The sequence below is a fragment of the Sus scrofa genome, chromosome 3 (genome assembly GCF_000003025.6).
Source record: "Sus scrofa isolate TJ Tabasco breed Duroc chromosome 3, Sscrofa11.1, whole genome shotgun sequence".
In the NCBI taxonomy this organism is placed as follows: domain Eukaryota; kingdom Metazoa; phylum Chordata; class Mammalia; order Artiodactyla; family Suidae; genus Sus; species Sus scrofa.
In genome coordinates this window covers 89,062,419-89,075,349 of record NC_010445.4, presented here as the reverse complement: position 1 = coordinate 89,075,349, position 12,931 = coordinate 89,062,419, and the positions used below count along the sequence as shown (strand labels likewise).

At 37.6% G+C, this 12,931-nt stretch overlaps 1 long non-coding RNA gene across 1 annotated transcript in view; it reads left to right on the top strand.

Moving 5' to 3' along the window:
* The window catches only part of LOC110260015, a 216,338-nt gene continuing 204,015 nt past the window's right edge, over positions 609-12,931 (top strand). The window contains exons 1-2 of the long non-coding RNA XR_002342722.1: positions 609-914; positions 5,561-5,952. This is a non-coding gene — a long non-coding RNA (uncharacterized LOC110260015). The remainder of the gene's footprint in view (positions 915-5,560; positions 5,953-12,931) is intronic.

The window sequence follows — 12,931 nt, the reverse complement described above, 5'->3', positions numbered from 1 at the left end:
TTGCTTAAATACATAGAGCCATGCATAAAGAAGACACAATCACATTTTTGTCTTTGAAAACATTAAGTTGGTAGTTCAATATTGAAGCACGAGGGGAGATTCCTATAGAAATGACTGATCACTGTTATGTATTAGGACATACTCCTTTTTGAGTGGCACCAATATAATTATATTGCTGTTCCTGACTCATAACTATCAGATACTGGGTTTCAAATGAATTAACAGTTAATAAAGTTTATAAGTCTTGCAGAGAGGTCAGGAATCTGAGCAATTCTATTATTTTTGCTTAATTTCTTCCCTTTGTGAAATATGGATAACTTGAAAAGATCTCATATTCATCTTTTTACTTTTTTTTAATTTAATGAACTTTTATTGAGCATAATCAAGGAATCTTGTTATGTATTTCGCAAAAAGGAACTCCTTGTTTAGATGATTCAAAATTAAAACTGAAAGAGATCCTACAGTGATTCCAACGTGTCAGGAAATCTGTTCAGAGAAAAAGCAGACTTCAATGTCCTCATTGTATATCTTAGGAAACTAGGCCTTGAAAAATATCTCCCCCACCCACCCAAGTTTATATACCTAGTGGCTGCAGAGACAGAATGAAATCCAAATAAGTCTAAGGTTATTTCCACCAAAAGAGCCTTAAAATACAAAGAAGAAGGAAAATGTGGGGATGTGATTTGTGAGAGACCTAACCTCCAACTATTTGCTTGAAAATGAAGTGGGGGGAGATCGCATTGAAAACAAGAGAAGTGAATATTGCTAACAACCAGAGATTTTGGAAAGAGGTACCAAGTCCCAGAGAATTGCAACTTCAACTGACATCTTCATATCAGTCTTTGAAACCCTGATTAATGAAACTAACCATACTGGCTGGACTCTTGAACTCCAGATGGTATGGTTTCAAGCAGGTAAGTGTGTGGTAACTTGTTGTGCAGCAATAGAAAATGATATATTTACTGTTATTTTTGCTGTATGACCAATGAGTAAAACCTTTCTCTGCAGCGTTCTTGTTTCTAAACTTGGAGAGTGGGCAACCTAGAAACAATGAAAGGAAGAAACCCTCTATATTTGGCTTTCTGCTTGAAGTTTGATAAAATGTGGAGCACGACAGTAAGAATGGAGTTAGAGAAACTGCTTTTAATTTCTGATTTAGCCACTTATTGGCTGTGTGGCATTAAGCAAGTCTTTAAAATTTCCTTAAGTCTTACATTTCATAGTTAATAAAAACAGAAAATAACCACTCCAAATATCTCTTAGAGTTGTGCAGTAGAAAATATTTATGAAAGCGAAATGCACATTATATCCATACCAAAAGACAGAATTCAAAATGGAGAGCTGTGAAGAGTTATAAAAGAGCAACATGTCTTTCCACTGTATAGTTTCTGTTTTTGTTTTTTACGGCCGCACCCCCAGCATATGGAGGTTCCCAGGCTAGGCATCCAAGCGGAGCTGCAGCTGTTGTCCTATGCCACAGCCACAGTAACGCCAGATCCCAGCTGTGTCTGTGACCTATACCATAGCCCACAGCAATGCCGGATCCCCAATCCACTGAGCAAGGCCAGGAATCGAACCCACAACCTCAGATTTGTTTCTGCTGCACCATGACTGAAGGAAACTCCTTCACTGTAGCTTTTGCCAGAAATATTGACTTGCAGTAGAATAAGATCCTTCCACTCCAGATATCTATAGATACCATTTCTTGGGATAATCTGACTTGCCTCAAAAAGTTGAGAGTGGCTTAACCTACATTCACTAATGACAACTATGTTCAATAAACTGATTTCCATTTTCAACACACCCTAGAGAACGTGTAACTAGCTGTGTCTGGGATTAAGTTCCACGTCTTCATTCCTAAGAGATGGTTGAGAGCTACATGGAAAGTCTGCTGATCATAAACCAATCCAAGTACTGATCATGTATAACTCTCAATCTATTTTCTGAAAATATCAGGGCATGATTTTTAAGGATTATAAACTCTGCCATTTCCTAATCTAAGTACAAATGCTTATTCAGAAACTTACCAGCAGTTGCACCTTGGAAAAGGAATTTAAATTTTCAATTCTACAAAACAGGTATGATAACACCTGAGTAAATTAGAATTTAACCAGATATAGATTAAAAGATTTATTGTGAGGAACTGGCTTACAAAACTGGTGGAGCTAGGCAAATGAAAATCCCCTAGTACAGGCAAACTCTCAGGCATGGGCTGTTATCTGCTGTCCATAACAGAATTTCTTCATTAGGGCTACCTTAGCTTTTTCTACTAAGTGCTTTCTACTGACTGATTCAGGCCCACCCAGATTTTCTAGAGTAACCTTTCTTTTTAAAAACCAGTCATAGCACATCTCCAAAATATCTTCCTAGCAACACACTGTTCATAGCATACTAGCACCCAGTTCACTCTACATTTAATTTGAATGATTTAGAACATGTTTATGAGGTGAGTCCTATAATCATAGAATTAGGTGTTCAAAGAATGTTAAATTTGAATAAAAGTTGCAAAATGCTCTGAATTTGTTCTTATCTCATTGAGGACTAGTTATGGCTAGAACTAAAGATTTCATGTATTTGCACTAGTCTGGGGCCACAACTTTCCAAAAGTGCTTTATTACACAGCTTTGCTATAAAATTTGTGGAAGATAGTAGTGAAGAGAAACAGTCTAACTCTTTAGCTATTCTTATATACATACTTTCCTGGATTTCCTAGGTTTGAATTGGCATGTTTGCTCCCAAAGTATTTATGCTACTGGTTATTTTTGCACCAAAATGTCCTGGAAGCTTGTATCAGAGCATCAGTCTGTGACTCACTGCATACCTGATTGATCTCTAAAACATTTATGAGTCCAGAACTGAGTAGAGTTGACCCTTAAACAACACAGGGTAAGGGGCATCAACGCTTATGCAGCCAAAAATCTGCATATGACATTACAGTTGCCCCCTTCCAATATCTATGGTTTCACATCTGTGGATTCAACCAACCATACTATGTGTAGTACTGCAGTAGGTATTCAGTAAATAAAAACCGGTAAAATAGTGGCTCCTTGGGGTTTAAACCAGTGCTGTTCCAAAGTCAACTGTAAAACTTATAAGTATGTAAAATTAAGAAATATACAATGACATGGTATCATTATTAGCTGTTTTATAAAGTTTTGCTAGCATTTTTCAGTCTGTGTAGTTTCAAATGTTTTAATTTTTATAATGATTTTTATTTTTTCCATTATAGCTGGTTTACAGTGTTCTGTCAGTCTTCTACTGTACAGCAAGGTGACCCAGTTACACATACATATATACATTCTTTTTTCTCACATCACCATGCTCCATCATTATGTGACTTGCTAGCATGTTTCATACCACTTGTACATTTATATTAAAATGTATATTAAACTGATTTGTTACAGCAGCCCTAGGAAACAAAACATTAGCTTTTTCTTCTTAATTGAATCACCCTCCCTTTTTTTTTTCCAATAGCTCTTCCTGAGATCACCCTCTAAATAAAATACCCACATCAAGATCCTTCGCTCAGGATCTCCCCTACCCAATCAAATATCTCACTTTTTCTCTTTTTTCATTTCCTTTCACTCAGTTTTCATCACTTGAGATAAACTACTTATGGTTCCAAATAAGTTCTCTCACTTACATGTGCTACTTCACATGTACTACTCACATGACTGCTTAGAACTTTCTCCCTAGGACCTTTTCTTTAACTCATATCTTAACTAATTTATTTGGAATAAAAGTCTTTGCTGATGGTAATTAAAGTAAGTCTCAAGATCCTTACTTGAATTACCATCAGTTGAGACGACATCATCCTGGGTTAGGTTGTGCCTTAAATACAAAGACAAGTCTCCATTAAGAGACAGAAGAAAGGACACACAGAAACACAGAAAAGTCATGTAACAATAGAGGGAGAGACTGGAGTGACATGTCTACAGGTCAAGGAATACCAAGGGTTGTGTACTTTCAGTAGGAGCTAAATGAGAAGCTTAGGACATATCCTTCCTCAGAGCTTCTAGAAGGAAACAATCCTTTTAACACGTTTTGTTAGTTTGTTTTTTAGGGCCTCACCCCCAGCATATGGAAGTTCACAGGTTAGGGGTCAAATAGGAGCTGTAGCTGCTTGCCTACGCCACAGCCACAGCCATGCCAAATCCTTAACCCACTGAGCGAGGCCAGGTATCGAACTCACATATGTTTTCTTGCTCTTAAAAGTTATAGTTTAGGCACTATCTCTTTCATGGTGTTCCTCCAAAGAAACCAGGCACCCCTTCTTAAGTACTATAATACATGAATTTATTTATCATTATAACCTTGAATAAGAAAACATTTACTTGCCTTACTATTTTAGTCCCTAGTAGCTTGTATACCTTTCATTATTACAGAAGTCACATTATTATTCAGAAGTCACATTCTGAACTTCCAAGGTAGACATTTCTTTGGGGGTGGGAAACACTATTCAACTCACTATGCACAATCACCCCCAAATACAGTTTCAGTTTTTTTTTGTTGTTGTTGTTGTTTTTAACCATGGTTATCAGCAGATCTAATTTAGTCTGTTACCCATTCACGTGTGCTAGCAGAAGAACTAAAGACTTCTGGTTCAGAGCCAAAAGAAGTTATTAGTCACAGTAAACCAAGCAGCATAAGGATAAAATTTCACTCAGTTCTCTTATGAACCCCAAACCCAACACTATCAAAATTAAGGGACCAGATGGATACCGTCACACACTGTGTATTCTCTTACAGAAGAGGAACACTGAACTTAGGGAATTTGGCATTTTATAAGCAGTGAATAAGCCTGATTTTTTTTTTTTTTTTTTTTTAATGGAGCGGGACATCACTACATGCCTCAGGGATTCTTTCTAGATATACGACCCTGAGAAATGTCTTGTTTAAAGTGTGGTCATAGGAGTTCTCTTGTGGCTCAGTGGGTGAAGGATCCTGTGTTGTTACTGCTGTGGCTCTGATTACAGCTAGGGCTGCATTCCATCCCTGGCCCAGGAATTTCGACATGCAGCAAGTATTGTCAAAAATAGAAAAAAAAAATTTTTTTTAAATGTCATCTTTATAAAAGGGGGGTGGGGAGGAGTTCCATGTAGGCCTGGTGGTTGAGGATTAGGCATTGTCACTGCTGTGGCATGGGTTCAATCCCTGGCCCAGGAACTTCCTCATATCCCCAGTGCAGCCAAAAAATATGTAATAAATAGAGGGTCAGGGCTTCACATTACAGGCACAGCAGGTAAAACCATGCAGGATTGCTCAGGACCCAGGGTAAATTTCCTCTCCCAATACTTTGTATCAGAATTTGCTTACCAGGGACACGAATCCATCAAAACAATACTCTGCAAAATGCACGGGATTTGCATTTTTTCAGCCCACACTTTACCATTCCCATCATCCTCTGACAAGTAGTTTGTATGAAAAATAATTGTCTCACTATTCCTCTAAAAACTGTAGTTCCACTATAAACGTATAAGGAGTGCTGTAATGGTCACATCATGTTACACTTCCATAAGCAAAGTTTTATATACACATATACATTTTTTATTTACCTCAGCTACTGGAATGCCGGAGGACCAAGTTTCCAGAGTCCTCACAAGAAGTCTCGCATGTGCCACAAATCAAGGAAACCTCAATCCTCTTGGAAACCTAACCCCCACCAATCTCAGAGACACAGTGAAGTAGCGTCTCCTCCAGCATGACACCCAGGTAGCTGGCAAAACGGCTCCTGCCCAGAGATCACCTGAGAGGCGAGCCCGCCATGATCAGCCCATGGAACATCTGCGCATGCGCGGACCGCAAAGCTCTAGCGTTCCAGAACCCCGCCCGGAACCCCGCCCGAAGCTCGCCCCGCAGGCGAGCCTCTGACGCCGGACTGCGACCTGTCCCGGGTCGGCCCACACCCAGAGCCTAGGAACCTGAGTCCATTCTGAGATGGGCGTCCATCAGGTCAGTTTTTAAATATAAAAAATTGTTAAAGATTCCCGCAGGAAAAATAATTACCAACGCATTATACTTCTGAAGTGGTTAAAAAAAATCATTAATAGCTTTTAAGTTATATTTTCTCAACACTGAGGTATTTGCCTAAATGCTTCTCATAAATTAATGAAATTTTAAATCTTAAGTCTTCCTGAGACAATTGCGCTTATGACAAGAATTTTCTTTTGTGAAGAAGGGGAGGAAAAACATGTGAACCTCGTTTTCCTTTGAGAATGTGAATTTGCATTTCTTACATCAAAACCAAAAAATGGAGTACATGTCTTATATAAGGCTTAGATACTGTCATTGCAGACAATGTTAATGTTAAAATTTCCTTGAATTTTTCTGTGTATTTCTTTGAAAATATGTAGTTCTCATTATTTTAAAATATTTTTGGAACATAATTATTTTTAAATTTACAGACTCCCCTCTCCCCCGCAGTGTGAGGGATAAACTTAGCGATATAAAGGAGTACCAAATTAAGAGGAAATCTTTGGAAGACCAGCAGTAAGGATTTCTGAGTGGGAGGGAAAGTGTTCATGGAAAAATATTTTGATTTGAAAGAAAGAACAAAGCTTAGAATAGATGTAATGGCTAGCTCCATTATATGTACCCCCACCTATATAATAAAGTTTACTTTCTGGAGTACCTGTTGTGGCTCAGCAGAAATGAATTTGACTAGGAACCATGAGGTTATGGGTTCGATCCCTGGCCTCCCTCAGTGGGTTAAGGATCCTGCGTTGCCTTGAGCTGTGGTGTAGGTCCCAGACGGGGCTCTGATGTGGCGTTGCTGTGGCTGTGACATAGGACGGCAGTTGTAGCTCCAATACGACCCCTAGGTTTATTTTCTTTTAAAATCTAAATAGATCACATAATCATTATGTCCTTGTAGAAAAAAGGCCCCATACTTTTACACATTAATTTCATGAAAATTCAGTATTATAAAATGCTATTTGAGTTGGGAGAGGGCTTGCCATTTTTAATGAGTTAGGATCGAGACCAGACTTCAGTCTAGTGTATTACTCTGAATTTGTGATGTAAAAGATCAGGATCAAGTTTAGCTATAGCTAGAATGAAATGAGCCCTGAGTGATTTGACCAGATTCTTTGCATGACAGAGGGTTGAATGAGACTTTTGTTTGTATGTTTCCAGAACTGACTTTCAGGGTCTAGAGCTGGAATCATTGAGACTCTGACAATTATTCAGTAGAGACTTGACAACATTTGGGTGCAGAACCCCTTATAAAGTTCAGTCAGAGATGGAAGATCCAGCTCTACTGCAGTCAAATTACACTCAATCCTTAGTAACTTTTAGGAGAGTTTTGGAGCTCTTTATTCTAATTGACTGCCCATCCCACTGGGCAACATCTCCAAGCACCTGCTCCAGAACTGAGGACAGGGCCAGTGTCCCCCTTCTCCTTGAATGACATCACTCCATTACAAGGTATTGAATGGGTAGAATAGCCTTCTCAGCTTATCTTTCTGAATATGTAAATTTTGCCCTATGAATGAGTTGGGACAAGGGTAATAAGGGCCAGAAAATTCTCAGCCTAGATCCTCTGTTCTATAGGAAGGATGGATTGGGGAAGGGAGCCCCCAGGTTCTTGGCAACATTCACCAGACATTTAACCTCTGTCACCTCTGATAGCCTACCCTTCTTGTTGAAATACCATATCATTGACTGGAAGGTGAGGAGAGAAGGGAACCCTGTTTTATTGGTCACACTGCCTGGATTGGAGCTTTTTGTCATCATACTTTAAAAATATATGTATTTACAACCAAGACTTCTTATTTTATTAAAGCTAAACAAGCATATTAATGGTCAGGGCATGGAAATGAGAAAGCAGGGCCAGCTCCTAGACTGCAGATGAATCTAGAAAAATTGTTGGTGAGGGGAACTTGGGAGAGGGAGCAGGCATGGTAGGAGTCTGTGCTTACTGTCCAGGCGGAGCGAGAATGGAGGAGTGAGGGAACGGATCATGTCCAAGTGACACAGATTCTCACTGTTCTTAACAAGATTTAGTAGGTTTTCTAAAATAAGTGCTTCTTAATTTTCTCTATGTCCTTAGAATGATTTTCAGAGACTTTAAATGGTTATCTTTTTAATCCTTTTTTACCATTTGTAGCTAGTGTTTCGTTGGGACTGGATCTGCAGAGCTCCTCAAGCTGCCATCCCAGAAATCTAAATTTGATAAAAGCATTCTTAATACAGTTATTGGAGCAGAATCAAAAGTTTGAGAGGTAGTTAAAACATGAGCTGTATCAACCCACAAAAACTGAAGCAATCAACTCAAAGCAGATTGTTTTGCAAGTTCTGAAAACTTCAGAAAGAATTCTTAGTCCAACAGACAATTTTTTTGTGAGTCAACCTTGGATATTGCTAAACATATATTTGTTTGGCCTAAAATTATTGTTTTTACCCTTACCCTGCCCCACAAGTTAATTTACTTTAATAAATTATGGTTTATAAAATGTATGAGTTTAAATTAAAATATTAGCCAAATAAAATTCATGCATGTGCAAATGTAGCACAAGAGGTACTTGTGATGTATTACAGATTGTTTGGGGGCTGGAAAATGTAGAACTTCTGTGATGGTCTTTGTCCCACATCTATGATCTCAGTAACTGCATAGTTACTGTTTCAAGTTATATTCTTAGCTGAAACTTGAGATTTGACTAGATGACCCCCAGGTCATTTGGAACCTTAACACCCTTAGATTCTGTAAGATAATAGCCTGACATCCAAGTAGAAATATTAAGTAGAAGGTTGGAGATAAGAGATTAGAAGCTGACTGAGAGTTCAGAAGTAGATTTATGTTGAAGACTGATTATGATTGATTTTGTATTTCCAAAAAAAAAAAAAAAAAAAAAGAATTTACTTCTTACAGAAGGACAAAGGAAGGAATAATACCCCCAGAAAGAAAGACAGACACACTTACAATGAAAGTCAGGACATTTTAAAGGTAGAAAATATCAAGAAGGAAAACTAATCAGTAATGTCCAAGAGGCCAAAAAATCCACAACATATTTGGAGGGGGAAGGACTTTTGCCTAACAGTTTTGTAAAGTGTATAACAGTTTTGAAAAGGGGGGAGCAGAGTAGTAAGTTTGTAGGGAATAAAGAAAAAACTAGAGAAGACATTAAAACTTTGATTATAAAAAAAGAGTGATAGGACTGCAGGTTTTTGAGTTTTGATTACAAATACATTTGCAGACAACTAGTAATTGCATCACTTGAAATTTTTTTTCTTTTTTTGTATTTTCTACGGCCGCACCCACGGCACATGGAGGCTTCTAGGCTAGGGGTCCAATGGGAGCCATAGCCACCAGCCTAAGCCAGAGCCACAGCAATGTGGGATCCAAGCCATGTCTGCAACCTACACCACAGCTCACGGCAACACCAGATCCCCAACCCACTGAGTGAGGCCAGGGACTGAATCTGCAACCTCATGGTTCCCAGTTGGGTTCGCCAACCACCCAGCCACGACTGGAACTCCTTGAAATAATTTTAATAATCCTTTTGGTGTATTGTAAATGGAATGCCTTTATTTATCCTTAAGTAGCCTCTTTTCTCTGTTAGAGAGAATCTACTATTCGTATCATTCTTGAAGTTGGTATATAATTTATTTTTACTGTGGTTATGTGATTATTCTTTGCAATTGGATCACTTTATTACAGATAAATTTAGTTCTCTTTGAATGCCTATGTTGTAAAAAAATAATCCGGACATTGATTTGATTAATTTTTACTCAGTAGAAACGCTATCAAGATTTTAAAAGAATATGCTACTGCCTACACAGTTTAAAAGTTATTCAAATGTATGTAATTTTTATTATTTTCCTCACTTTGCGATTTACCACATCCCATTGCTGGTAGGTTGTAACACTCCTACAGTTTTCCTCAGCCTTCTTGGCGTGATTTTGTCTAAATGCAAGTATTGATAGAAGACTCCAAATTCACTGATTTTTATTCTTTTCTGGTAAAACAACATCTTACTGATTTTGAGAATTTGTTCCATTTTAAGTGGCTTTTTGAGAAGAAAATGCATTCTGCCTTGGCTATAATCTTTACATCTTTTTTAACCTGATAAGAAATTTAGCAGGAAGGTACAAAATCACTTTTTAAGCATCTGATAGGCTATCAGATGGACAGAGGAATGCATTTTTTTTTTTTTTTTTACAAAGGATAGAACTTTTGGAGTCAAATCATTGGAGGCTATAGTATTGACTCAGCATAGGAAGATTTTAACAATGGAACAGATAACCTCCAGAGAGAAAGGCCTCCCTGAGTGATTCTGAGGAATCAACTGTAGTCAATAAGAAACTCCTGGCCTAAGAGGGTATCTCAGAAATATAAAGTTGCAATCAGAATTCCCTTTAGAAATTATTTCGGAGTTCCCATTGTGGGTCAGCAGAAACAAATCTGACTAGTATCCATGAGGACGCAGGTTCGATCCGTAGCCTTGCTCAGTGGATTAAGGATCCCGGGTTGATGTGAGTTGTGATGTAGGTCAGCGGCTGTAACTCCGATTTGACCCCTAGCCTGGGAACGTCCATGTGCTGTGGGTTCGGCCCTCAGGTGAGGTTAAGTGAAACACTCATGATTATTCAGCATAATGAACCCTAACCTAGCTAATTATTATATTCACCTGCAGTGTTATGTGTGCCTGTGTGTGTGAGTGTTGGGGATGTGGTCACGAGTTAACTGCAGTTTTCTGACTCACCACAAGACTATAGAATTGAAATTTCTGCTGATGATGCATGGAAATGTGATTTCTGATAATCCACTAAGTTTGGGAACCATTGAACAGCTTTCCAGTCACTTCTCTTTTTTATCATATGTCATTGATTAAGTCCCTTTCACATAAACCTTTTTTTTTTTTTTTTAATTGCTGCACAGGTGGCATTTGGAAGTTCCCAGACTAGGGGTCTAATCCGAGCTGCAGCTGCTGGCCTGTACCACAGCCACAGCACCCTGGGATCCAAACCACATCTGTGACCTACACCACAGCTCACAGCAAGGCCAGATCCTTCACCCACTGAGCAAGGTCAAGGATTTAACCCAAATCCTCATGGGTTGCTAGTTGGTTTCATTACCACTGAACCACAATGGGAATTCCTATAACTTTTTTCTTGAAAATAGTTTTTCTCTAGTCAGTGAAATTTGTGTTTCACTCGGTGTTACTTTAAATTGGATCAATTTAGGTTGTCTACCTAGGTTGCATTCAGCTTTAATTAGAAACTATTCAGTGAAAAATAGAAATTAATAAGAAAGCATCCTAATGTGAGACTAAAGAGTGAGGCCAACAAACCATTCTGAAAATAAATATAAATAAATAAATATGTGTGTATGTATATATATGCATATATGTGTATGTATACATATATATGTATGTATGTGTGTGTATATATATATGTATAATTAGATCCAACCAGATTCTAATTTAAGAGTTGTTAACAGACATAGGGAAGTAGGATCCTAATTTTTGTCTACTTTTGCCTAGTTCTTGTGGTTACCCTTGATTTTTCTTTTGACTTTAATAAATAGATACTGGTTTCTGCTATTTTCTAAGACTTTTTTTTTTTTTACTATAATCAATTGTTGAAAGTCCTTTGACAGTAGCACCTGAATGTCTATTAAGCCATGATCTTTTTGAAGAGAAGGAGTCTGAGAGTCATGCTTGAGAGATCGTGCTAAAATTTGGATAAAATATAGCAGAATTGGATTGACAGTGCTGAATTTAGAAGAAGTCTGCTAAACTATATTCTAAATGTGCAGTTCCTTTATAAAAATATGTTTCATTTGGTTATTTGATGATCATCTCATAATGCTATTTTTAACAAAACTTGTCACTTGATACCATTAAGTCTTTAATGTACAGTTTTCTCTTAAAGCTTCATCCCACTCATCCTGTTTATGTTCAGCTAGTTTATTTATGTGTAAATGCTTACATAAATCTCTTCTTTTGTAACCTTAATAAGCTAGATTGTTTCTTTGATTTCAGTTTCCTCATCTGTAAATTTTTTTTTTTTTTTTCTGGTCTAGAGAAGCTTCATTCTCTCTAATGGGGCATTATCTTGAAAGAGTTTGCTCAAGCAGAGATATCAGTTAACAGTTACAATGCAGTCATTGGCAAGTCAGGAATACAAACATAGCACATTATCCCAAGATCTCTAGAATAGAAAGTCTTTATTTTTTTTTAATACCTGAGCCACAGCTGCCAATCTACACTGTGGCTGTGGCAATGCAACAGCCTTTAACCACACTGCCCTGAGCCAGGGATCAAACACGTGCCTCCATACAACACGAGCCACTGGAGTCAGATTCTTGACCCACTGTGCCACAGCAGGAACTCCTAGAATACAAAAATCTTAAATTCATCATGTTCTGTTATCATTCATTTATGTCTTCCTATCTATTTGGTCATACCTAACTACTATATCTATTATCTGTTATTTACAATTCATTTACAGTTTTAGGACTATGATATATATCAAGGACCATCTATCTATATGGCTTCATTTAACCAGTCTTCTGGTCCAGATAGGGCTACTGTCACATTTTCCATTAATTTCAAATTATCTAGATTCTCCTTATTTCTTTGGTGCAGAGACTTTTCGGTGGTATTCATATTTTTGAGTACATTTTAAACATATTTCTTACTTTGTATAGTACTGTTCCACCCCATAAACCTTAACTGATTGTCAGTTTTTATAACACGTCAAAGAGATCCATTTATGCATTCTGCACTGCCTGTCAGTCTTATGAAGCTGCAAATGGTGTGAAAAATGTCATTGCTCACCAGGTAAGTTGAAAAATCAGTGTTAAAATTTTCATCAGAATTTTTTAGAGTAACAGTAACCAACAGAGACAAATTGAGATAACATGCATACCTGCATATTTGATGCATTTTTAGTTATTTATTTTAGTTACTTAATAAGAGCAGTAATT